The sequence below is a fragment of the Helianthus annuus genome, chromosome 3, assembly GCF_002127325.2.
Source record: "Helianthus annuus cultivar XRQ/B chromosome 3, HanXRQr2.0-SUNRISE, whole genome shotgun sequence".
In the NCBI taxonomy this organism is placed as follows: Eukaryota; Viridiplantae; Streptophyta; class Magnoliopsida; order Asterales; family Asteraceae; genus Helianthus; species Helianthus annuus.
Genome location: NC_035435.2, coordinates 16,967,771 through 16,968,785, shown reverse-complemented (window position 1 = coordinate 16,968,785; position 1,015 = coordinate 16,967,771).

Sequence of the window (1,015 nt, the reverse complement as noted above, 5' to 3'; positions counted from 1 at the left end):
CGAAATCCAAGCTCGTATTCATGAACACCAAGTTGAAAGGATCACAAGGTATGTAAAATTGTGACGTTTTGATCCATCTCAAAATTCTAGGTTATTTGTAAGAAACTGAAATTGAGCTTGATTATGTCATGCATGAGTGAATCTTGAAGCAATATGATGTCTAGGAGTAAACCCTAGTCAACAATATGTTAGATTGTTGGAAAAACTATGAGATTCATGATGATCCATTGATAAGCTAAGTGGGTTTTATGTTAATATGATGAACACTAGGAAATAGATTGTTGATCTAGTGTAAATTGACGATTTTAAAGTGAATTCAGAAATTATAGAAGTTAACCACTTTGTAAGATGGTTGATTTATGTGAAATTTGGGGTAAGAGATAAGCTAGAGAAATGATAAATAAACATGTAAAATTCTGCCCTTAAGGTGTTCGTTGAAATGCCTCAAAGAAGGCTCGAAACTAGAATTTTGTAGTTAAAACACCTAGTTGTGATGTTTCGACTATTATGCAAAAAGTGATTAAAGAGAGTTCTAAATGTGTTAAACGCGATTAGAACTTTGGTTAAAACGGAGGTCTAAAGATAACGCCTACCGAGTAGTTAAAGAGTGCTAAAAACTAGTTGATAACTCGAAAATGCAAACTAGTATACTAATGGGCATTTGACTATTAAAAAGGTCAAACTGACCTATAATACGATAAATAGCAATTTTGATATGAAATGCATAAGGTGGAATAATCGTATTAGAGTATGATTAAACTAACCACCTTGAAAACGATGATGATAGTTTAACGCGTAACAAGCTAGGTAGAAGCTTGGAGTGAAAGCGGGTCAAACAAGTCAAGCATGGAAGAAAAGCGTAGCTCGGATGCAAGGTAAGTGGAACTTACATAATTGTGTAGATTACTTGTTCATTCTATACGTTATAGATGCAATAATGCTAATATTGAAGATATGGATTTCCGACGTGATTGATACGAGTCGGAACATATAAAGATGATAAAAACCATGTTTA